Genomic DNA, 26,667 nt, shown 5'->3' with positions numbered 1-26,667 from the left:
GAGAGAAATATAAATAACCTCAGATATGCAGATGACACCACCCTTATGGCAGAAAGTGAAGAAGAACTAAAGAGCCTCATGATGAAAGTGAAAGAGGAGAGTGAAAAAGTTGGCTTAAAGCTCAACATTCAGAAAACAAAGATCATGGCCTCTAGTCCCATCACTTCATGGCACATAGAAGGGGAAACAGCAGAAACAGTGGCTGATTTTATTTTGGGAGGGCTCCTAAATCACTGTAGATGGTGATTGTGGCCATAAAATTAAAAGATGCTTACTCCTTGGAAGGAAAGTTAGGATCAACCTAGACAGCATATTAAAAAGCAGAGACATTACTTTGCCAACAAAAGTCTGTCTAGTCAAGGCTATGGAGAAGGAAATGGCAACCCACTCCAGTGTTCTTGCCTGGAGAATCCCAGGGATGGGGAAGCCTGGTGGGCTGCCGTCTATGAGGTCGCACAGAGTCGGACACGACTGAAGCAACTTAGCAGCAGCAGTCAAGGCTATGGTATTTCTAGTAGTTATGTATGGATCTGAGAGTTGGACTATAAAGAGAGCTGAGCACAGAAGAATTAATGCTTTTGAACTGTGGTGTTGGAGAAGACTCTTGAGAGTCCCTTGGAATGCAAGGAGATCCAACCAGTCCATCCTAAAGGAGATCAGTCCCAAGTGTTCACTGGAAGGACTGATGCTAAAGCTGAAACTTCAATACTTTGGCCACCTGATGCAAAGAGCTGACTCAAAAGACCCTGATGCTGGGAAAGATTGAGGGCAGGAGGAGAAGGGGACAACAGAGGATGAGATGGTTGGATGGCATCACCAACTCAATGGACATAAGTTTGGGTAGGCTCTGGGAGTTGGTGATGGACAGGGAGGCCTGGCGTGCTGCAGTTCATGGGGTCACAAAGAGTCAGACACGACTGAGCGACTGAACTGAATTGAACTGACTGTGTGTGTGTGTGTGTGTGTGTGTGTGTGTGTGTGTCTTATATGAAGACTCATACGTACGGCCAACTACATGCCCTTATTCTTTTGTTGTTGTTTAGTTGCTAAGTCGCATCTGACTCTTTTATGACACCATGGACTGTAGCCTGCCAGGCTCCTCTGTCCATGAGATTTCCCAAGCCCGAATACTGGAGTGAGCTGCCATTTCCTTTCCCAGGGGATCTTCCTGAGCCAGAGATCAAACCTGTGACTCCTGCTTGCCAGGAATATTCTTTACCACTGAGCCACCTAAGAAGCCACTCTTACTCTTTTACTGGGTAATTCTATTCCCAAATTCATCAATTAAATGACCTGAAAAACAGGAATATACTGTTAATTTTTCCCTCTCCCCATCTATCAATTGAAGAAATGTATTCAATCCCTACATATGCCAAAGACAGGGCTAAGTGTGAGAAAAAAGGTGAATATAAGTTTTTATATTCAAAAAGCTTGTAGTTAGAACAAATCAGTCAGGAGGACTGTAATTATCATACCTTATGGCAAACGCAGTAACAGCCCATGCCCTAATGATTATTTAGGCACAGGAAGAAAGCTTTCTATTTTTATCTCATTCTTAATGATAATTGCTTTCAAGTGGTTAAGGAAAGCTTTTTGGATTAAAGAATATCTATCTGAATCTAAGGAGTCAAGAAGGATTCATCGAGCAAGGGAGAACAGTGGAAGAATTACAGACTGAGGCAATAGTAAGAAAAGGAATATGGTATATACAAATAACAAGATGTGCTCAGAGTAATAAAGCAGATCAGCGCTTTTGGTGCATGTATTTTCTGGCATGGGTTGGTAGTTATGTGTGTGCTGAAATCAGTGGTGGTGAAAAGAGTTGGAGAGATTTCAAAGACGAAATCAAAGAGAGAAAGAGATGATCAAATTTGACTCAATAGAATTTTATATGATGAACAGCCTTAATCAAATCTGATTTATAGCTCAGTTGGTAAAGAATCCCCCTGCAATGCAGGAGACCCCAGTTAGATTCCTGAGTTGGGAAGAGCCCTTAGAGAAGGGATAGGCTATCCACTCCAGTATTCTTGGGCTTCATCTTGTGGCTCAGCCGGTAAAGAATCCGCCTGCAATGTGGGAGACCTGGGTTCAATCCCTGGGCTGGGAAAATCCCCTGGAGAAGGGAAAGGCTATGCACTCCAGAATTCTGGCCAAGAAAATTCCCTGGACCATACAGTCCATGGGGTTGCAAAGAGTCGGACACAACTGAGAGACTTTCACTTTTGTTTGTTGAATTATGGACCTCTCCCTCCTCCTGATAAATGAATTATATTTCCAAAAATCACAAAATAAGAGGTCAATAATTATGTCATGCATCACAGAATGACTGAAAAAATGGTACTTTATTTTTTTTTTAATCAACTGCTCTAGTGTAGGTGTGAGAGCTAGATTTGAGGAATATACAATTAAAAGGAATTAGAGTACTCTACTATAAATGCAAATTAGTCTTCATGGGAATTTATTCTAGAACTATCTCCAGGGATACTAAAATGGTAGAGTGGAATAAACAATTTTATGAATAGTGATTGTGAACTGAGGGTGACAGAAGGATCAAGGATAAATTCAAGTTTCTAATTTCAGGACTAGAAATGAAACAGCTCAGAGACTGCATATAGAAAGCATTATAAATACAATATTTAAATATGAAAACTAAACAATAGGACATACCAGTAAGTGATGCAGTTATAGAGCTAATCTCGTTTGACAGTTTAAAGTAAACAGTGATCAGAATACGTATTAAGTATTATGTCAATGTTGTTTGCTTTGAAAAAGCCAGGTGACAAATTTTAAAAAGATTAAGTTTACTGTTGGTACTCTATTATTCTCAGGTAAAGATGGGTAGAAAGGACTAATTTTAAGCAATCATGATCATTACAGACACATTTCCTAGGAAATTTACTCATCTCAAACAAAATGTTCTATAGTGGGCACTGTGTAAAATACAGTGTAAATCCTGTGGTAGTGATAGAGGAGGATATGAGATACCGATTTTAACAAATTCACAGTTTTGAATGAAATGAAATTGCATCAACAAGAATTCCTTGCCCAAAGTCTAAATTACCTACTCAATGTGCTTGCTGAACATCTGGTTTTCTCTTCTTATGGTTTCCCAGTAATTGGCAGTTACGCAGCACTATATGAAGCTGGGCTTTAAGAAATCCTTGAGCATTCGTTGAGTCTAGTTACCTGGAGTTATGCTCCTCAGTTTGTTGGAAGTAAGTGCTCCAGTTCCTTGGGTACCTCGCAGTCATACAGGCTGCGAGGGGCACTGGGACGGTGCCTTCTAGAGGAGGACGGAAAGGTCGCTACACCAGGCACTGAGCACACTTCACAGACTGCTGCCGGGTTTCCCTCTAGATGCCCATCAGCCACAGTCTAGATTGATGTGTACAGACTTTGAAGGGCCTTCTCCAGTGCTTCCTCTAACAGAGGGTGTTTGGGCAAAGAAACCAAGCTGACCATTTTCAGGAGTAAACTGGTTTTCTCCTAATTTTCTCTTTCACTCAGAAGTTAAACTTAGTCTTTCCCTACTAAAGAAAGCTACCCTCAGAGGAAACAACTATCACTCGAAGATGAAATGTTAAAATAGCAACCAATTAATGAACCAACAAAACCCACAGAAATATATGTGTGTGGGGGGGTCAGTTCTAGCTTTCACCAGTCACTCCTATCTTTATGTGGTAAGGAAATACAACTGACACTGTTTACACATGTAGATATATATATATATATTTCTGTTTCCTCTAACATTTATTAAGCATGAACTTAGTACCAGGAATTGCACTTCAATGTTGTCTCATTTTAGCATTACAACAATCTCGGGGTATAATTCCGCTTACTTTATAACTACAGAAAATTGAAAGTGTAAGTCACTCAGTCATGTCTGACTCTTTGTGACCTCGTGCACTATACAGTCCATGGAATTCTCCAGGCCAGAATACTGGAGTGGGTAGCCTTTCCCTTCTCCAGGGGATCTTCTCAACCCAAGGATCAAACCCACGTTTCCTGTATTGCAGGCGGATTCTTTACCAGCTGAGCCACAAAGGAAGCCCTAATGAGATGCAAAAGCGCTGAGAGTGAGAGCTCCATTCATTATCCCCTCTTAGTTGCAAGGACTAAATCTGAACTAGGGCTAGGATTCTTGGCAACCCACTCCAGTATTCTTGCCTGGAAAATTCCATGGACTGAGGAGCCTGGTAGACTACAGTCCATGGGGTTGCAAAGAGTCAGACACGACTGAGCAACTGCACTTCACTTATCCTAAACACATTGCCATCGCCTGGGGACCTATGAGAAATTTTAAGCAGAAGAGCATTTTAGAAGCTGAGAGGTATGTGTAATGCAGATGGCCCCCTGCTTAAACACAACTCATACACATGTTCGTATACATTCACATCCATACTCAAGCGAAACTTCACTTGAGTGAAACTTCCTGTAAGAAAGGAAGTTTCACTCAAGTGAAACTTCCCCAGGGATCAAGAGAACACAGGTCATTACTTTAAAGAGAATCCACCTACAGAGATATTTTAAAATTTCTGCTTGTAAAGGCATGTAAAGCCAGTGACTCACCTTTCCCTTAATATTATACTATTTTAAAAATAGATTCTAAACATTTACTGATACACTCTTGGTTTAACATGCCTCAAAAATACTCTTCAAAGTAACTGAAACTAATTTGTTTATTCTCAAGAATTCCATGATATAGTTTAACCAACAGTGCCTGATTTCCAAAAAGGCTATATATATGTTGAGATTCTCTAAGAAGGCATGGGAAATGGGAGAGAGTAACTCCTAGAAAAAAGGAAGGAAGATCAATAAATATTGCACATAAATATGTATGATATAGTAAAAGCTACCCAATAATGTATCACCCATTAAATGTTAATTTCAAATGATACTCAAGATCTTTTATATATATTTAACTGCCAAGTAATCAATATGCTTCTTTAACTATTCCAATGTATAAAAGTTTCTAATAAATTATCACAGTGAAATATCCCAAAATAAAACTCTATAAATCAACCCTGTATAATAGTATTCATTTCAAATACTTAAACAAAATATTGACAAGCTAAAGTTCCTTTCAGTTTTCATTTTCAACATTAGATTCTGTTTCAAAAATAGTCATTTTCACCTTTCATTCTTACATATAAACATATAATTATAAAAATAATTACTGTACTTGAAGAGAATAAAAATTGGGGAATTCAAGATTCAAAGCAATATTATTATTACTTGCATCAGTAGAGAAGATATGCTGGCCTGAAATACTAAAGAGGTTTCCCTGATGGTTGGCTCAGTGGTAAAGAATCTGCCTGCCAATGCAGGAGATGTGAGTTTGACCCCTGGGTCAGGAAGATGCCTTGGAAGAGGAAATGGCAACCTACTCCAGTATTCTTGCTTGGGAAATGCCATAGACAGAGGACTTGGCAGGCTACAGTCCATGAGGTCTCAAAAGAGTCAGAGATAACTTAGTGACTAAGCCAACAACAAAATCCTAAAGAACTAAATTTTTTTCTCTCTCTCCTTCCCTCCTACCCTCCTTCCTTCTGTTCCCAAGAACTGTAATATTATATTTAGAATATTTCAGAGATTAATAACTCTTTTTAACGATATGTTCAACTCAGGTTTACAGATAAGATGTAAAATACAGAAGAAAAGCAACGCATCTTTCTTAATATGGACTTAATGTCTTTGCACAGCTGAAACTTTCTTACAGGAAATACAATATAGCAAGTGACAAACACCTAATTCTCCACTCAAAACCTACAGAAACTCAGCTTGGCTTCCCAGTAACTTCCAGTCCCTTGCTTTGATTTTTGAACTCACTGTTTCTCCAACCTTTTCTGGACTATATCCAATTTATAGGCTTTGTCTATTAATTTGCAACAAACCCAGTTTGTCTCCAGGATGGGTAAGGGTATGGATTGAACCTTTCTATACAAATAGCACAGCATGCCTTTCCCAATTTCTAGCCAGTTGCACCTGCCACTCCAGTCTCTTGCTGCTGCTGTTAATGCATTTTGCAGCTGTGCCATCTAGTTCCAAAATTCCCTTCTTCCTCAGTGTGTCGGCATCCTACAATGAAAAGGAAGCTTTCTTTTGATCAACAGACAATGACTATTTCTGAAGGCACTATCCGAGCTTACTAAATAATTTGTTCCTAACCAGAATAAGCGGAGAAGGTGATGGCACCCCACTCCAGTACTCTTGCCTGGAAAACCCCATGGATGGAGGAGCCTGGTGGGCTGCAGTCCATGGGGTTGCGAAGAGTCGGACACAACTGAACGACTTCACTTTCACTTTTCACTTTCATGCATTGGAGAAGGAAATGGCAACCCACTCCAGTGTTCTTGCCTGGAGAATCCCAGGGACGGGGGAGCCTGGTGGGCTGCCGTCTATGGGGTCGCACAGAGTCGGACATGACTGAAGTGACTTAGCAGCAGCAGCAGCAACAACCAGAATAAGACACCATACTACATGTTGGTAGATATGCTAGTTAAATCAAAACACCTGTTCAGATATATCCCAAATAGTTTGGAATATTGATTAGCAAGGATCCAAGAAAATAAAATTCCATTTGCTTTCTAATAATGTATTTAGAATTTTGTACACTCTACTGGAAAGAAATGTAGATTTGAGCTCTACAATGATACCTTAAATGATACCTTAAATGATACCTTACCTTAAAACAGGGAGAATTCATATTTGCTCTGGCAACAAAGACACAGGAATCCTAGATTATTTTAATCCATTTTCAAGAAGAAGACATTGTGAAATCAGATTCTAGTCCTATAAGTACTGATATATTTTACATCCACTTTTTATTCAGGGGTGCTTCTGAACATCTTACTCCAAAGTATGGGATGTTAAACAGGGTTTGTTTTAAAAGACTCTGCAAATTGCATCCTCATTTCTAGAGACCAGAGAAGGTCTCAGAAGCTGTAGCTATTCTGCCTTTTATCAGATTCTTTGCAATCTGTTAGTTTTCTTCTATGGTAAAATTACTGACTTAAAATTATGGTTAGCATTTCATCTCCACCCGTGCCCCCACCTCCTCCACCCCTGGCCAGGATATCAGCTCTGTAATTCTTCTCTGGTGTTTCAACTTCCTTACTTTTTGTCTTTTAGTTGAATTTTCAGTTGATTTTCTATTTTGCTTACTCTATCCTTTTTGCTCTATATTCTGTAGTTTCCTTCAGTTACATCTTCTAGGCTGTCAGTTCTTAAATCATTTGTAGTACCTAAGAACTCTTTTGCTTAGTGAGTTGTTTCCTTTCTATGAAAGTGAAAGTTGCTCAATCGTGTCCAACTCTTTGAGACTCCATGGTCTAAACAGTCCATGGAATTCTCCAGGCCAGAATACTGGAGTGGGTAGCCTTTCCCTTCTCCAGGGGATCTTCCCAACCCAGGATAGAACCCAGGTCTCTCACATCATGGCAGGCAGATTCCACAAGGGAAGGCCTTTCTTTTATAGCACCCATTTATATTTTCATATAGATGCAAAAAACTTGTAAAACACTTTAAGCATACTAATAGGAGTACTTTAAAATTTTCCTTTTCCCCCTGAATTATTTCAGTGTTTTGAGAGGATGCATGCTCTGTTTTAATTTTTTTTGTTGTTGTTTTTCTTTATTTCCCTCAGCAGAAAGTAAGAGCGCCTGGCGACATTCCCACTTCTTACTCTCCACAACATTCACAGCTTGCCACCAATGTCTGCCTTGGGACCATTAGGGCCAATTGCATCATGGCTTTTATTTCTGTTTATCTGATAGTAAAAGCAGCTCAGAATTCTCTTACCACCTATTATACCCTGGTTCTGATCCACTTACAACTCTAGGGATCACTCTGGTGATCACTCCTCTGATTACATTTCTTATCAATCTTTCATTTCCTTAAAACAAACCCAAAATTCTTTTAGACTGAATTTAGGAACTCATTGCCTATCATCAGCAAATCTCTTATAACAGCAGGCACTTTTGAGAACATGCCCTTTGCCTCTCGCTCAATCTGAAGTCTAAGTTTCCTTACAACAGTCCTACTTATGCTGACTTCTCATATGCAAATCACACTGAGGTGTGTTCTCTTCTTATTTCAACTGCTAAATCATTTAAATCATTCACCCCTTTTTCTGTGAGAATAGCCAACTTTGATTCTAATACCATAAAACTCTACCAACCGATTCCTTTGCAGCCGGTCACTGAAACTTGGGCATTTTATTACCGGGCTCATTGTCACTCTCTCCACTACTAATCCTATCACTATTCCTGGTTATTTCAATATACTAGTACTAGACTCTAGTAGATTAATTTCCCAATAACCTGACTTATTAGCTTCTTGGCCTCCTCTCTTTCATTTCTTGACCTCCATTCCATTTATTCCCCTGATCAGATCACATTGTAGATCTTGTCTTTACTAGTAACTACAATTCCTGAAAAATCTTAGTTTCAATTTCTACTCTTTATTCCACCAACTCTCATTTTTCCAGCTCTTGCTCTAGAAATTTAACTCCATCAGTTCCTCCATATCAGTGTAACCTACAGAATTTAGTTTCTTTCAATTTTCCAATGTATTCTGTCCTATCAGGTTGTCACTTCTAGTTTAATTCCATAGTCAGTGATAAGCATCACTTTCTCATACTTTTCACCAATGTCCCCCCTTCCATAATTTGGCTCGCTTGTCTAAATCATAACCTTAATTAATTTTTTAACCCCTCTCCTATTTTCTGTAGAGTTAAATGTGACTGAAAACTATAACCAGCTGATTAACTCACATATGATTAGTATTTACTGACTTTAATGATGTCTACTGTGCCAAAATTATAACAGTTTATTTACTTATGCTCCTAGCTGAATACTCTTTCCACTCTCTTCAAATCTCCAATATCTTCTACCTAATTCTTACCCTGAGTTGATAATTTTACTTCCTATTTCAAAAAAATATTAGCAATCTCAAATCAATCTATCACAACCACATTATGTTACCTGTATGGCATCCATGCCTAAATACTCCACTTTTTTTCTTTCACCACAAAAGAAGTGTCTCTGTTCTTGACTTTGGTTAAGCATCCACTTGTGCACTGCATGACATATTCTTATACTCATATTACTTGGGCAGCTTTTCTTTTTGCATCAGATAGTTTTCCTTTTCTGCTGTATTATTTCCATGAGTTTGCAAATACGCTGTTATTTTTCCTGTTAAACAAAAAGTGAAACAAAAGAAACCCTTTTCTTGCCCTCAATTAACTGTCTAGCTAGCTTCATATTTCTTTATTAACTCTATAAGTGAGCAGTCTGCTTTAGGTAACTCCAATTCTCCTCTCTCTCTCTCTCTTTTTTTTTTTTTTGCTAACACCAGTTCTTTACTTAAACATTTCATGAAAACTGATTCCTATCAAGTTATTGCATGACTCTTCCAGTTGAACTGCTCTAGACAAAGCTTTCCTTGCCATGCATCCCTATGAATGTGACTTTAGGGTTCCCAGCATCAGTCTCTATCCCAACTTCTTGAATCTGGACTGTTTCTGTAACAAGAACCTAAGGCCTTTACTATTGGCTTTGGGAATATGAGGTAGAGGAAGGCTGTAAAGACCACAAATAGACTATTGGTGGAAACTGAAGAACTGTGAAGAAATATATGTACAGAATATAAACTACATATTTATCAATATGTAATATTTGTTTTCACTGATCTTGCTGCTTTTTTGAACTTCAGTTCATCTTAGACCGTGGGCCTGTAGAAGCTGGAATATAACTATATCTGTTCTAGTACTTTCTTCCAGTTTTTAACCACCTTAAGTGGAGCATTCAGGATCTTGCCTCTGGGCAGTTCCTCATCTCTGCCCATTTGTGCTTCCTTTTTAGACAGACCAAGTGGGATGATTCTACCTGTCTGTTCAACTCCTCTGTTCAGTCACATCTGTTCAACTCCTCCAAAAGAGAAGTTGAGCTTCAGAAAACTACATACAACTCATCTTTGCTCAGCATTTTCTTTGGAAGAAAAGATGTAATAGTATAAAGGGTTGTAAATTAAGATGAAAAAAGGGAACTTTGCAAGTGAGGGTATTGGTAATGGACACAGGACAGCCAAAGCACTGGAGAAAGAATCAAAGCAAAGCAAGTGAAGCTACAGAGCAAATAATCATGTCACATCAAAACTACCAATAGTTTTATATCTTAAAATGACATGAACTTTAATACACTGAAATCCTTAAAATCAATGACTAACCTTGAAAAATGGCTATAGATTTTTGAGTAGATATACAGAGGACAAGCAGAATTAGATACTTTAAGCTCCATGGGGATGGACACTGTGTTTTTTAAATCTTTGTCTTCACAGCAGCCAATCGAACTATTTGCATAATAGTGACTCAATAAATATCTGTTAACTATGGATGGATGAATATATGTTAAAAGCTCTCAATCTTTATATAAAAATTAGGCTGGGAAGAAGAAACTTTCATATATGTTTGAGAAGTAAGTAATATAGCTTGACTAGAGTCTAGGTGGTAATAAAGGGATCAAGTTTGAAAGGGAGTAAGACACTGCTATTATATTAATATCATCCCAATGCATAATATAATCAATAGAAGATAAGTACTACCTAAGAGACTTAAGGGATGATAATTTTTTAGGAAATGAGAGTCTTAGCTTTGTAATAGAGAGTGCATATTTAGGGAATTGATACACTTGTAAGTGTGTCTCAGATCACACCACTACACACAAGCATTTTCATACTATGAATAAGGTTATATTTTCCTTGTATAAATAATAAAAGCTTACTTTATTTGAGGAACAATTTTTTACTTTCTTTGAGGAACAGTTTCTAATTTAGTCAAAAATAACCAAACAAAATAATGACATGTCTGAAAAGGAAAAGAATCAATGGAAAATATATAATTAACAGAATATCCATATAATGTACTGATGAGACACAGACTTTTCAATACTTCAAAAGACTACATTCATAAACATGAATTTTTTCTTAAAAGCCAAATGGAATTTTAAATATAAATACTAAAAATTAAAACCTCAATAGATGGAGGGGTGGTTAATGTCTGGTTATATACTGATAAGTTGAAAGAGTAAACTTGAAAAAAAAAGAAGAAGAAAATATGCAAAATGAAAATCAGAGATGTAAAATTATAAATGAGGAGAAAACAGACACAAATGTGAGATAATAAATGCATTTAATTTGATTCCCAGAAATAAAAAAAGTGCATCATATAGGAATTATATATAAAGTGATATTTGCTAGGTCTTTTCTTAAGTAGCAAATGAAGCATAATTTCTAAGCAAGTTCAAACAAACAAAACAGCAACAAAAAAACTATGCCTAGATATACCAAAATAAAACTACTGAAAACAAAAATAAAGAGTAGATAATAAAAACAGCAAGAAAAATAAAGTCATATTATCTTCAAAGAAGCAATACTAAGACCGAGAGCTGATTCATAGCAAAATTGAAAAAAATCAAAAGATGATAGAAAAAGATCCCTCTAAATGTTAGAAGAAGAAAAAAAGCTGCCGATCTAGAATTTAATAACCAGAGAAAATAACTTTCCAAAGTAGAAGTAAAATGAAATAATTTTCAGAGAACAAAAACTAAGAAAAGTATGTCACCAGAGTGTGCCACATGTTCAGTTGTTCCCACTCTTTGTGACCCCGTGGATTGCAGCCTGCCAGGCTCCTCTCTTCATGGGACTTTTCAGGCAAGAATACTGGAGTGGGTTGCCAATTTTCCCCTCCAAGGGATCTTCCTAACCACAAGATGCAGGGATCAAACCTGTATCTCCAACATCTCCCGCAATGCAGGAGGATTCTCTACCCACTGGGCCAATTAAAGACAGGCAAAGTGGTTTAAATATCCATGCTTTTTTCTGGGAAGAGGTAAAGTACTACCTTACATTAAGGTTGACAGATCCAGTATGACTTTGTAAATTCCAGGATAACTGCTAACTGAATAACAGAAAAGTGAATATTTAATAAGCTAGTTAATAGGGGAAGATAAGCAAAAATGTAATGTTTCAAAAAAGAATGCATTAAAAGGAAAAGCAGAATAGTAGAACAAAAAAGCAAATAACATAATAGACTTAAACCCAAATAATTATATAATAACTTCACAATATGAATGAGCTAATGCTTCATTTAGAAGATTATCAGTCTTAAAAACACTGAATGAATGTATTTTATTTATTTATTTTTTTAAATTTTATTTTATTTTTTTAACTTTACAATATTGTATTGGTTTTGCCATATCTCAAAATGAATCCGCCACAGGTATACATGTGTTCCCCATCCTGAACCCTCCACCTTCCTCCCTCCCCATACCATCCCTCAAATATAAGGATACAGGAAGGTTGAAAGCAAAATAAGGGAAAAGATATGACAGAAACTTTTTCCAAAAGAAAGCTGCTAGTGCTGTTTTAATAACATATAATACAAAACAGGTTCTAAAGCAAAAATAAGATTCTCTATAGTGATCAATGTTGAAATTACTGGAAATATATAATTTTAATTTCTATGCACTTGATCAGAGAAGGCAATAGCACCCCACTCCAATACTTTAGCCTGGAAAATGCTATGGACGGAGAAGCCTGGTAGGCTGCAGTCCATGGGGTCGCTAAGAGTCGGATACAACTGAGCAACTTGACTTTCACTTTTCACTTTCATGCATTGGAGAAGGAAATGGCAACCCACTCCAGTGTTTTTGCCTGGAGAATCCCAGGGACGGGGGAGCCTTGTGGGCTGCCGTCTATGGGGTCACACAGAGTCGGACACGACTGAAGTGACTTAGCAGCATGCACTTGATAATATAACCTAGAATAGTATGCATACAGTAGCATCAAAATACCTAAAGCAAAAATTGCAACAAAAAGAGAATTAAGAAAAATCATCTTTACGAGAGGAGTTTTTTAAACTTATAATTGCCCAGTAACTGACTGGACAAGCTGACAAAAAGAAAGGCAAGAAGATGTGCTCAATACAATAAACAAAACTGACTTTTAGTCATGTCATACATCCACTTGGCATTTGTGGACACCTCAATAGAAGACCACAGAATGCACACTCTTCAAATATTCACAGGATATTTCCAAAATTTAAGTGTATGCTAGGACATAAAAGAGTAAATTTTAAAAATGATAAAGGGTCAAAGTTACACAGAGTAGATTCTCATAATGTAAATACAAAATAATAAAAAAAAGAAATTCCCATGCATTTAGAAATTCAGCAACATATGTTTCAAAAACAAGTAGATCAAAAGTGTCGGGAGAGTTTGTAATTTCCTTGCAACAAAAATTTGAAGTGACAGACAGACCAGCCTTACAACCCTCAGACAGACCAGTGTTACAGCTCCAATTTACAGCTCAGTTTTATTTAGAAAGTAAAGGAAAATACATCCTCGAGGCCTGACGGCATGCAGACTCAAAAGATGCAAAAAGAGAGGCCCCCAGCCCAATTCTGGCTCCTCTTTTTTACATTTTGTCTCCTCTCCCTGGGCCTGCCCTATGTAAATTGGGCTATCCAGGAGTGCTGTTTGTTCTACCTGAGGTCCTCACTCTGGTCCTTGGACCTTCCTGTGTTCTATTTTTGCAGGCTTTTCCCTTCCTTGTCTTTTAGCCACCACCATTCTGGACTCCTTTTTCCTATTCTAACTACCTAACAAAAGAAAACACCATGATTAAAAATAGGAAATACTTTTAACTGAATGATAATGAAAGAATGTTATATCAAAATTTGTGTGATACAGATGAACCATGCTTACATGGAAATTTTTTTATAGATTTGAATGTAATTATTAAACAAGAAAGGCTGAAAATCAAGGATCTAAACTTCCACCTCATGAAGTTTGAAAAAGAACAGTAAGTTACACCCTAAGAAGTGAGTGAGCAAGCAAGCAAGGGACCTGTTGTTCTCACCCTTTCCCCACCTCTGCTGCAGCTGGGGCCCCCAAAAAGCCTTGCCTTAATTTCTTGTCTGGCCTCAGATCAATTTCTATTGATTAAGAAGGCCAAGAACCCTGGTCAGTAACATATTTTGTGGCACCCAATGTGGGGCTTATCCCCTTCTGGGGAGAGAGTTTGGCACCTCTTGGACCACTGAAAGCAGTTGCCTGTGGGTGGGAAGCAGGGACCTGAATCTCTTGTTAGCATCACCATGTTTGGTAAGTATGTCTTCCTGGCCCCTGGGGGCTTCAGTACTCTCATCCAGGCAATGCTTTTCCCCTCCCATCTGTTCTTTATCTCTTACCATATTCCCTTTCCCCGTTGTCCCTTTCCCTTTCCTGAAATTTCTCTACTTCTCTCTCTGTCCTCTCCTACTTCTGTCCTATCCTTCTGAGATTGTAGATATTGGGCAGCTACAGTATCACTCCCCTCAGCTTATGAGACCTGCTTCTTTTGGCCTGCAAATGGCTCGCCTTGATGGGTCACAAGCAGAAGTGAGAGAGGCTCACTTCACACTATGCAGACCTTGATCCAGTGGGCTCTCCTGACTGGGAACATATGAGAGAGATAGAAATTTAAACCTCATATCATGTAGTGGTTGGAAGTCCAATTGTTCCAATATTCTCACTTTTATTTTCCTGCCACCAAGAAAAGCTGCATTAGGAATGGGCTAAAGTAGCAGATTTCTATATACTGGTGTATGAGTTGGTGAGAGTCCCACAGAAGACATACAGCTGGCTGATTTCTGGGCTTGATTACCCTGGTGGGCAGTGGGCAGGGTGCTCTCTCCTTCTCTGGGCCCTTTCTAGAAGCATGCAGGTTGCTGCCAGAATAGACACCTATGGGGAGTAGGCTGAAATGACAATTTCACTCCTTCTCTTTTTCAATGTTTTCTGTCTCTTCTTCTTTTGTCTCTCTCGGTCCTCATGACTGCACTCTTGTCCCCTGTGACCTAAAAACATTTTGCTGTGTTTTTAAGTTTTATAATTGGTATATTTGTTTGTGCTGCAGTTTTCTGTCTGTCCAACTTCTCCTGCAACCCTCTGCTGACATTGTGGGTGTGGTGGAACACTTTAGCCTTGAAATACAAACACAGTCCAGACTGCCTGAGACTCCAGCCTTGGGTTTCTTGGTATTTTAAAGAAGGAAAAGAAATGACAGGCCCTTGCATTTTTCCCTCCTCTGCCTCCATAATGTAACTATTCTGCCTGGACTCTCAGGAACTAAATGATTCATCTGCAGTCCCCTCAGACTAAAGGAAAAAAAAGAGGGGTATTTTAAATTCAGACAGAAACCTATGAGATCTCTGGTTCTACAGAAATTAACTTGTCTAGCTTAAACTTATGGGTTTAATTAATACAGATCTGTCTTTAGAGTCATCAATGTTAAGTATACTTTCATTATACCTAGAGTTACTGGTAATCTGTAAGTGCATATTTTTTTTTTTCAGTTATAATGTCTGTCAACAGGGAAAATAACCGGATATTAAATTTTTAAGTAAATGTAACTGGGATAAGAACTTTTTGGTAAACTGTAAGAATAATTTTATGTTTTAGAAACATCTGTCTAAAACAATCTCTCCAATGGGGGCAAAGTCAAGATGGCAGAATAAGAGGCTGTGCAGTACCTGTCTCCTCATAACCAGGGCATTTACCAGGTGCAAGTAGGGGACCTCAGACACCTAAGGGGATGGGAGGTGCCTCCACACCACCAGGTAGGATATGGTGGTGGGAGAGAAGTGGAGCTGGGATGGGACCAATGGCCCTGATGGGTAGTGGGGGAGGGGAGGGGTTTCCACACTTAGGGAGGTCTACTCATTGCAAGGGACTCAGCTAGGATGGGGAGAGACCTATAGAAGAATGGAAGATCAGAAGGGAACAGGGCCACCATCTCCTTCCTCACCACTTAAGCCCTGGGGAGATCCTTCTGAGGTGCTGGGCCTGAACCTCTGCCATTTAACGGCCCTGGGAGTGGGAGAAAAGTAAAAGCAAGACGGGACTGCTGCCCCCAAGAGGCAGTTAGAGGACGGGAGGGCTTCCCAAGCTCAGAGTGACTCACTCACAGTAAGCACACCACCGGGGATGGAAAACACTTTCAAGGGGTTGGAGGATCAAAGGGGAGTGTGGCCAGCATTCTCCTTGTCAGCTCAGGCCTGGCGAGGCTGCTGGGGTCCCAGGCCTAAGCCTCAGCCCTCTGAGGACCCCTCTGGGCACACTGAGTCTAAGACCTTCCCCCCACACACTCTCCCAAGGAGGACCTTTTCTGGTCACTCTGGCCCTGTGCCTAGGGTCCCAGTCCCACCTAAGCCCCTGCCCCCTACAGCCAAAGCCTTTTCTGGCCTGTTTTTTTTTTTTTTTTTGCTGTTATGGTTGTTTTCTCTTGTTGTTTCACTTATATTTTTATTTTTTCTAATATATTTTTAAGTTTTCTAATTTTATTTTACTTCCTATTCTTTTGCTATTGCTCTGCCATGTTTTTTCCTTGCAGACCACATAGTTTGTAGAATCTTGATTCCCAGGCCAGTGGTCAGGGCTGAGCTCCTGTGGCGGGAGTGCCACGCTCAGCCCCCTGGACTAACAGAGAACCTCACACATCATGGAATGCTAATCAGAGTGAAGTCTCCTGGAAGGCGCCATCTCAGCACCAAGATCCCGCCCTGCCCAACCCCCTGCAAATGGTGCTGAATGCCTCAGGCCATACAAGCAGTAAGATAGGAACAAAGTCCCACCTCCTCCCCTATCAAACAAAATGAAATGACAAAAAAGATTTTACAAAGGATCAAGGTAAAAACCTACAAGACCAAATAAATGAAAAGGAAATAGGCAATCCATATGAAAAAGAATTCAGAGTAATGATGGTAAAGATTATTAAAAATCCTGGAAAGAGTGGAGGCTCAGACTGAGAAAATACAAGAAATGTTTATCAAGGACCTAGAAGAACTTGCAAGGGCTTCCCAGGTGGTGCTACTGATAAAGAATCTGCCTGCCCATGCAGCAGACACAAGAGACTGGGAAGTTTGATTCCCTGGGTCAGGAAGGCCCCAGGAGAAGATCTTCCTGGGTTGGGAGATCCTCTGCCCAAAGAATACTGGCAACCCACACCAGTACTCTTGTTTGGAAAAATCCCACGGACAGAGAAGCCTGGTGGGCTACAATCCATAGGGTTGCATACAGTCGGACACAACTAAGCACAAAATTTGGAAGAACTCGAGAACGACAGTGATGAAAAACACAATAACTGAAATGAAAAATACACTGGAAGTAATCAATAGCAAAATAACCGAAGCAGGAGAATGAGTATGTGAGCTACAAAATGGAATGGTGGAAATGACTGCTGTGGATCAGAAAAATCAAAAAAGAATGAAAAGAATTGAGGACACTCTTAGAGACATCTGGGACAACATTAAACACACCAACATTTGAATTTCAGGGGCCCCAGGGAAAAAAAAATAGAAATGTTTAGAGAAAATATATGAAGAGATCAGAGTCAAAATCTTTCCTAAAATGGGAAAGGAAAAACAAAAAAAACCATGCAAGTTCAGGAACTGCAGAGAGTCCCACACAGGACAAACCATAGGAGAAAAACGCCAAGACACAAATGAATCAAACAAAAATTAAATTCAAAGAAATAATATTAAAAGCAACATATAACATACCAGGGAATCCTCATACAGTTATCAGCTGATTTTTCAGCAGAAAATCTGCCAGCCAGAAGGGAGTGGCAGGATATATTTAAAGTGATGAAACGGAAAAAGCTACAACCAAGATGTCTCTACCCAGCAAGGCTCTCATTCAGAATGGACAGAAAATAAAAACCTTTACAAACAAGCAAAAAGCTAAGAGAATTCAGCACCACCAAACCAGTTTAAAAAAAAAAAAAATGCTAAAAGAGCTTCTCTAGACAGGAAAAACAAAAGAAGACCCACAAAAACAAATCCAAAGCAATCTAGAAAATGGTAATAGGAACGTTAACGTCTATAATTACATTGAATTTAAATGGAATAAGTGCTCCAACCAAAAGACACAGACTGGCTGAATGGAAACAAGAGACCCATTTCAGAGCTATGGACACATACAGACTGAAAGCAAGGGCATAGAAAAAGATATTCCATGTCAATGGAAAGCAAAAGAAAGCTGGAATAGCAATACTCGTATCAGACAAAATAGACTTTAAAATAAAGACTGTGACGAGAGATAAAGGTCACTACATAATAATGATCAAGAGGTCAATCCAGGAAGAAAATACATCAGTAATAAATACTTCTGTAGTCAATGCAGGACCACCTCCATACCTAAGTCAAATAATAACAGCCAACAAGGGGAACCCAACAGTAACACCATAATAGTGGGGGACTTTAACACCCCACTTATACCAATGGACAGATCACCCAGGCAGAAATTAAATAAAGAAGTAAGAGCTTTAAATGGCACAACAGATTACATATATTTAATTGATATTTATAGAACATTCCACTCAAAAACAGAATATACTTTTTTCTCAAGTGCACAGAGAGCATCCTTCAGAATCACATCTTGAGTAACAAATCAAGCCTTGGTAAGTTTAAGGAAACTGAAATCGTATCAAACATCTTTTCTGACTATAACACTATGAGATTAGAAATCAATTACAGGAAAAAAAAAAACAAAAACTATAAAGAACACAAATACATGGAGGCTAAACAGTGCATTCTGAATAACCAAGAATCACTGAAGAAATAAAAAGGAAGTAAAAAAATACATCAGAGCAAATAAAAATGAAAAAACAATGACCCAAAACATAAAGGATGCAACAAAAAAGCAGTTCTCAGAGGGAAGTTTATAGCAATTCAACCTCAGCTCATGAAACAAGAAAAACCTCAAATAAGCAAGCTAACCTTACACCTAAAGCAACTAGAGAAAGAAAAAGAACAACAACAATGAAGTTAGAAGGAAAGAAATCATAAAGATCAGAGCAGAAATAAATGAAACAGAAATGAAAAAAACAATAAAAAAGATCAATAAAAAAGTTGGTTCTTTGAGAAGATAAACAAAATTGATAACCCTTTAGCCAGACTCATAAAGAAAAAAAAAGAGGGGAAGAGAACTCAGATCAATAAAATTAGAAATGAAAAAGGAGAAATTACAACTGACACCACAGAAAGATAAAGGATCATAAAAGATTACTAGAAGCAACTATATACCAATAAAATGGACAATCTGGAAGAAATGGACAAATTCTTAGAAAGGTACAATTTTCAAAGACTAAATCAGAAAGAAACAGAAAATATAAACAGACTAATCACAGTTATGAAATTTAAAGTAAAAATCTTCCCACAGAAACATGACTGAATTGACTGAGCATGCACACATGCATTCTGGTTTGTTTTATCTTGAAATAAAAATTAAAAAATGGGGCTACCCTGGAGGCTAAGTGGTAAAGAATCCACCTGCCAATGCAGGAGACACAGGTTCGATTCCTGATCCAGGAAGGTCTCACCTGCAGTTAATTGCAGGTGGAACAACTAATTCCAGGCATAACTACTGAGCCTGTGCTCTAGAGCCCAGGAGCACTACTGAAACCTGCATGCCTAAAGCCTGTGCTCCCCAGCAAAAGAGGACACCACAAGCCTGTGCATCACAACTAAATAGCCCCTACCAGCCACAACTAGAGAAAAGCCCAAAGAAGCAATGAAGACTCAGCTCAGCCAAAAGTAAATAAATAAAATTAAAAAAAAAAAAATCTTCGCACAAACAAAAGTCCAGGACTAGATGGGTTCACAGGTGAATTCTATCAAACATTTAGAGAAAAGCTAACACCCATCCTCTCAAAACTCTCTCAAAAACATTTCAGAGGGAGGGATACTCACAAACTTGCTCTATGAGGCCACCATTGCCCAGAGATATCACAAATAAAATTACTGACTGATATCACCAATGAACATAGATGCAAAAATCCTCAACAAAATGCTAGCAAACAGAATCCAACAACACACTACAAGGATTATACACCATGACTAAGTGGGATTTATACCAGGGATGCAAGGATTCTTCAATATACAGAAATCAATCAATGTGATACACCATATTATCAAATTAAACAAAAAGTATGATCATCTCAATAGATGCAGAAAACGTTATGAAAAAACTCAACACCCATTTATGATAAAAACTCTCCAGAAAGTGAGCATAAAGAGAACCTACCTCAACATAATAAAAGCCATATATGACAAACCTACAGCTAACATCATTCTCAACAGTGAAAAACTGAAAGCATTTCCTCTAAGGTCAGGAACAATACAAGGATGCCCACTCTCTCCACTATAAAAGTCCCATCCACAGCAATAAAAGAAAAAAAAAAAAGAAAATGAATTCAAATTGGAAAAGAAGTATAACTATCACTGTTTGCAGATGGCAAGATACTATACACAGAAAACTCGAAAGATGCTACCAGAAAACTACTATAGCTAATCAATGAATTTAATAAATTTTCAGGACACAAAATTAGTGTACAGAAGTGTCCTGTATTCTTATACACTAAGAACAAAAGATAAGATAGAGAAATTAAGTTAACAATCCTGTTTATCATCTCAAGAAAAAGAATAAAATACCTAGGAATAAACCTAACTAAGGATGCAAAAGACCTGTACTCAGAAAACTATAAAACACTGATAAAAGAAATCAAAGATGATGCAAACAGATGGAGAAGTATACCATGTTCTTAGATGGGAAGAATCAATATTGTGAAAATGACTTTACTACAAAACAATCTACAGATTCAGTGTGTTAGATCAGTTCAGCAGAAATCAAGGTCCTTCAAGCCATAGGGCAAGGACCCTTACCTTATCTGGAGGCAGTCAGCAATCTGTTTCATGGCACCAAACATCAGGTTGATTTCTCTTCCTCAGTTCTTGTCACGACAGTTGTAATGACGGACTAAAAGGTTTAAAACAACAGACAAGTTACAACTCAGTTCAGCTCAGGCAGACAGATCTTTATTGTTAGACAATCCCAAGACATGGGAGCAGGCTGACCCCAAGAGTCATCGAAAAGATTTCTCTTGGCTTCCCCCTTTTCATACTTTCCATCTCCTTTTGGCTGTGCCCTGTGCAAAAACAGGGTTGTACCCACCACCAGTCAAGAGAAGAAATGCAAACAGGCATATGTTTAAGACCGACTGACAATTGCAAGTTACATAACAACAGGCCCTGTAGTGTATGTCTTTCTGTAATGTAGTTATTAGTCTAAATTAGACTAAATATTTAGTCTGTTATTCAGTTCAGTTCAGTTCAGTCGCTCAGTCATGTCTGACTCTTTGCAACCCCATGAATCGCAGCACGCCAGGCCACCCTGTCCATCACCAACTCCCGGAGTTCACCCAGACTCACGTCCATTGAGTCAGTGATGCCATCCAGCCATCTCATCCTCTGTCGTCCCCTTCTCCTCCTGCCCCCAATCCCTCCCAGCATCAGTCTTTTCCAATGAGTCAACTCTTCGCATGAGGTGGCCAAAGTACTGGAGTTTCAGCTTTAGCATCATTCCTTCCAAAGAAATCCCAGGGCTGATCTCCTTCAGAATGGACTGGTTGGATCTCCTCGCAGTCCAAGGGACTCTCAAGAGTCTTCTCCAACACCACAGTTCAAAAGCATCAATTCTTTGGCGCTCAGCCTTCTTCACAGTCCAACTCTCACATCCATACATGACCACAGGAAAAACCATATCCTTGACCAGACGAACCACTGTTGGCAAAGTAATGTCTCTGCTTTTGAATATGCTATCTAGGTTGGTCATAACTTTACTTCCAAGGAGTAAGCGTCTTTTAATTTCATGGCTGCATTCACCATCTGCAGTGATTTTGGAGCCCAAAAAAATTAAGTCTGACACTGTTTCCACTGTTTCCCCATCTATTTCCCATGAAGTGATGGGACCGGATGTAGAATATTCATAAACATGTAGAATGTTTATGAATGATTAATGGGCTCTTAGCTCCTAAGGTTACCTGAGGAAGCCCCCGTGGTTAGTTTGTATCTACTGTGTGCCTAGGGTGCATGTGTGGGATTTGGAAAAGTCCCTGATAGCTCAGTTGGTAAAGAATCCACCTGCAGTGCAGGAGATCCTGGTTTGATTCCCGGGTCAGGAAGATCTGCTGGAGAAAGGATAGGCTATCCACTTCAGTATTCTCAGGCTTCCCTTCTGGCTCAGCTGGTAAAGAATCTGACTGCAATGTGGGAGACCTGGGTTTGATCCCTGGGTAGGGAAGATCCCCTTTAGAAGGGAAAGGCTACCCACTCCAGTATTCTGGCCTGGAGAATTCCATGGACTGTAGAGTCCATGGAGATGCAGAGAGTTGGACATGACTGAATGACTTTCACTGCGGGTTTAAAGATTAGCTTGCATTCTTTTTGGCTAGGCCATCCCTCATTGCTCATGCCTAACTTCCTACCTAACAAATGTAAACCACTAACAAATTACCAATGGCATTTTTCACAGAATTAGAACAAAAAACTTTACAATTTGTATGGGAACATAAAAGATCCCAAATAACCAGAGCAATTTTGAGAAAGAAAAACAGAGCTGGAGGAATCAGGCTCTTCAACTTCAGCCTATACTACAAAGCTACAATAATCAAGACAGTATCATACTGGCACAAAAACAGAAATATCAGATCAGTGATACAGGACAAAAAGTCCAGAGATAAATCCTTGCACCTATCGTCACCTAATCTATGACAAAGGAGGCAAGACCGTACAATGGACAATAGACAGTGTCTTCAGTAAGTGGTGCTGGAAAAACTGGACAACTACATGCACAAGAATGAAATCAGAACCCTACCTAACACGAGTAAACTCAAAACAGATTAAAGACTTAGACACTGGAAAAACACTTTGACATAAATCACTGCAAGATCTTTCTTGACCCACCTCCTAGAATAATCAAAATAAAAACAAACAAATGGGACCTGATTAAACTTAAAGATTTTGTTATCAAAGGAAACCATAAAGAGGATGAAAAGACAACTCTCAGAATGGTTGAAAATATTTGCAAATGAAGCAACAGACAAAGGATTAATCTCCAAAATACACCAACAGCTCATGCAGCTAAATATAAAAACAAACAACCCAATTAAAAAAAAAGGTGAACAGACATTCGTCCAGAGACATACAGATGGACAAGAGGTACATGAAAAGATGCTCAACATCACTAATTGTTAGAAAAACGCAAATCAAAACTATTAATACAATGAGGTATCACTTCATATTGGTCAGAATGGCCATAATCAAAAAGTCTACAAACAGTAAATGCTGGAGAAGATGTGGAGAAAAGGGAACCTTCTTGCACTATTGGTGGGAATGTAAATTGATATAGCTACTATGGAGAACAGTATGGAGGTTCCTTAAAAAAAACTAAAAATAGCACTATCATATGACCCACTACTGGGCATAAGCCCTGAGAAAACCATAATTCAAAAAGATAAATGTACCCCAGTGTTCAGTGAGGCACTATTTACAACAGCCAGGACACAGAAACAAATTAAGTATCCATCAACAGATGAATGGATAAAGATGTTGTGTGTAGGTATATATGTATACATATATACACACACATATACATACACAAGGGGATATTATGCTGTGCTGTGCTTAGTCACTCATGTGTCCAACTCTTTGTGACCCCACAGACTGTAGCCCACCAGGCTCCTCTGTCCATGGGGATTCTCCATACCAGAATTCTGGAGTGGGTTGCCATGCTGGCCTTCAGGCCCAGGGATCAAACCAAGGTCTCCCACAGTACAGGCAGATTCTTCACCATCTGAGCCACCAGGGAAGTCCAAGAATACTGGAGTGGGTAGCTGATCCCTTCTCCAAGGAATCTTCCAGAACCATAAATTGAACCAGGGTCTCCTACATTGCAAGCAGATTCTTCACCAGCTGAGCTCATTACTTAGCTATAAAAAGGAACTAAATTAGGTCATCTGAAGAAAGACTGTCATACAAAGTCAATCAGAAAAACAGATACTGTATATTAATTCATGTATGTGGAATCTAGAAAAACGATACAGATGAACTAAGTTCCAGAGTAGGAACAGAGATACAAACATAGAGAAGGGATGTGTGGTCATGGAGAGGGGAGGTGCCGGGGTGAAGAGAGCAAGATGATTGGGAGATTAGGTTTCATATGAATACATTATCTTGAGTGAAACAGATAACTAGTGGGAACCTGCTGTACAGCACAGGGAGCTCAGTTTGGTGCTGTGATGACCTTGATGGGTGGGGTGAGGAGAAGGTGGGAGGAAGGCTCAAGGGGAAGGGGATATATGTATACATATAGTTAACTCACTTCTTTGTATAGCAGAAACTAATGCTCTTGTAAAGCAATTATACTCGAGTAAAAAAACAATAAAAGTCTCCAAATTTTTGTAAATTTGAAACTAAATTAAGTTAAATGATAGAAATTAATTGAATATTCAGGCTATTTTCAAATAAAATAAAATACTGGAACATTATTGTTAAACATGTCTAAATTTACCTTTGTCTTCTTGTGAGAGAAAAACTAAAGACGTTTTGTGCCACCTTGACATGTTCTCTACCAATTTAAGGAATGCTAACTTAGTGGACAGTTCATGGCTACTTAGGAAGTGTATTTTCAGAAAAGAACATATGAGGAATGGAAATGCATTTTGCTGAAAGAAAAAAGGATGATTTTGTCCTGCTGCTGCTGCTGCTGCTGCTAAGTCGCTTCAGTCGTGTCCGACTCTGTGCAACCCCATAGACGGCAGCCCACCAGGCTCCTCTGTCCCTGGGACTCTCCAGGCAAGAACCCTGGAGTGGGTTGCCATTTCCTTCTCCAATGTGTGAAAGTGAAAAGTGAAAGTGAAGGCACTCAGTCATGTCCAACTCTTCGTGACCCCATGGACTACAGCCTACCGGGCTCCTCCATCCATGGGATTTTCCAGGCAAGAGTACTGGAGTGGGGTGCCATTGCCTTCTCTGGATTTTGTCCTAGAAGTGGCTATTTCTGAATGTGGAAAGAATAAGGGCCAAAGTAAGTTGCAGAAAGCCTGTAGAAGAGGGACATTTTGAGAGAAGAATTTTGTATGTGGTCAAGATTTTCAAAAGTAGGATTAAATTAGGTAAATGGATTTTTTTAACAGTAGGCTGATGCAAAACTCTCAGCAGAGAACCAAGTTATCCTGGAATGCTGCTTTTGATAATACATTGTTTAAGCTCCTGTGCCTTTAGTAAGTAACCTATATTTACTCTTGATTTTTTCCCCACCTTAGCTCAAGGAATGGAGCTTCCCAGGTGATAGAGTGGTAAAGAATCCATCTGCCAGTACAGGGGATAAGAGTTTGATCCCTGGGTCAGGAAGATCCCCTGCAGAAGGAAACGTTAACCCACTCCAGTATCCAGACTTTCAATATCTTTTTAACTTTGAATGGAGGGACCCTGACACCCTGGAGGCTACCAAATATACCTGGACAGTGCTTCCCCAGGGCTTTAGGGACAGCTCTTGTGTTTTTGGAAATGTGTTAGGTAAGCAAGGGAACTGAAGGAATTGTTCCTTGAGAAGGGAACTCTGCTACAATATGTTGATAATTTATTGATAAGTCGTGAGACCAATGCAGGAGACCTGGGTTCAATTCCTGGGTTGGGAAGATCCCCTGGAGGAGGGAATGGCAACCCACTACAGGATTCTTGCTTGGGAAATCCCATGGATAGAGGAGCCTGGTGAGCTACATGGAGTTGCAGAGTTGTGAGTGACTAACACACTGGCAACCCACTCCAGTGTTCTTGCCTGGAGAATCCCAGGGACGGGGGAGCCTGGTGGGCTGCCGTCTGTGGGGTCACACAGAGTCGGACACGACTGAAGTGACTTAGCAGCAACACACATTAGTGAGACTAAACAAGATTCAGATCAAAATACCGTTAGGGGTCCTACATTTTCTGGCAAAAAGAGGATATAAAGTCTCGCCCACCAAGGCCCAGATCTCACAGTAACAGGTTCAATATTTAGGATTTGTTTTGACCCCGAAGGCACAAGCCCTGGCCTGGCCGTAGATCAAAAACCAGCAATTATCACATTACCATCTCAATCACAAAGAGGCAACCCCAAGGTTTTCTCAGGATGGCTGGGTTGTTTTGTATCTGAATTCCAAATTATGGCCTTATAGATGAGGAGGAGAAATGGAAGCCTTTCAATGGAAAAAGGCCCACTAGTGGGACTTTGAGACCTCCAAGACTGAGTTGAGTAGACCACCAGCACTGGGGCTTCCAAATTTGGACAAGTCCTTTACCATATACGTTCACAAGAAGTCCGGGACAGCGCTAGGACTCCTGATCCAAAAGTTGGGACCTACTCAGAGACCAGTGGCTTACTTTTCAAAACAGCTGGACTCAGTGGCTCTAAGACGGCCAAGCTGCCCATGAGCAGCAACAGCCACAGTCCTGTTGGTTGATGAAGTTTCCAAGCTAACTCTGAGGAAACCTCTAGATGTATTAACTCTTCATCAGGTACAATCTGTGCTGGAAGTCAAAAGACATAAACAGTTGACTGGAGGAAGGTTAATAAGATATCAGGCCCTCTTAATGGACACCGTCTAAGTTACCTTAAAGGCATGCCAAGCCAGAAATTCTGCTGCCCGTGGTCGAGAGTGAATACTTACAGCATCAGTGTATAGAGACCCTGGAACAAACTTAGTCCAGCAAATCTGATCTTCTAGATGAGCCCCTTGACAGCCCAAAGGTCA

At 39.4% G+C, this 26,667-nt stretch overlaps 1 long non-coding RNA gene across 1 annotated transcript in view; it reads right to left on the bottom strand.

Moving 5' to 3' along the window:
- Positions 1 to 8,986: 8,986 nt before the first annotated feature.
- The window catches only part of LOC133228447 (uncharacterized), a 29,284-nt gene continuing 11,603 nt past the window's right edge, over positions 8,987 to 26,667 (bottom strand). The window contains exons 2-3 of the long non-coding RNA XR_009730202.1: positions 20,762 to 20,855; positions 8,987 to 9,194 (exon numbers count right to left, since the gene is read on the bottom strand). This is a non-coding gene — a long non-coding RNA (uncharacterized LOC133228447). The remainder of the gene's footprint in view (positions 9,195 to 20,761; positions 20,856 to 26,667) is intronic.

The sequence above is a fragment of the Bos javanicus genome, chromosome 17 (genome assembly GCF_032452875.1).
Source record: "Bos javanicus breed banteng chromosome 17, ARS-OSU_banteng_1.0, whole genome shotgun sequence".
Taxonomy (NCBI): Eukaryota; Metazoa; Chordata; class Mammalia; order Artiodactyla; family Bovidae; genus Bos; species Bos javanicus.
This window is presented reverse-complemented; position numbering and strand designations above follow the sequence as displayed.